We start from the raw sequence: 269 nt of genomic DNA on the forward strand, positions 1-269 counted from the left end.
GTTAACCCCCCCTTTCAAGGGAGGCTGCCACCCACCCTACCACATGCCTGATCTGTAAACTCTTCACCTCGTATGTTCCAGTGAGATAGAATCCGGGCAAATACCTGGATCTGACACCGCTAATTTCATACCTTGACCAATAAATCTGCAATGGCCAGTACCATGAGTCTGCAAAATCTTTGTCACATTTGCGACTGCTATCCACCATTCTTATTTGTTATTGCCATGATATTTTACATATTAATGGGGAAATGACATTTAATACAAAG

General features: G+C 42.4%; 1 protein-coding gene across 1 annotated transcript in view; it reads right to left on the reverse strand.

Annotated features, from left to right (window-relative positions):
* The window catches only part of LOC119588730 (zinc finger protein ZFAT-like), a gene marked incomplete in the record, with an annotated part of 10,258 nt that overhangs the window by 9,131 nt on the left and 858 nt on the right, over positions 1-269 (reverse strand).

Source organism: Penaeus monodon, chromosome 24, assembly GCF_015228065.2.
Source record: "Penaeus monodon isolate SGIC_2016 chromosome 24, NSTDA_Pmon_1, whole genome shotgun sequence".
NCBI classification, from domain to species: Eukaryota; Metazoa; Arthropoda; class Malacostraca; order Decapoda; family Penaeidae; genus Penaeus; species Penaeus monodon.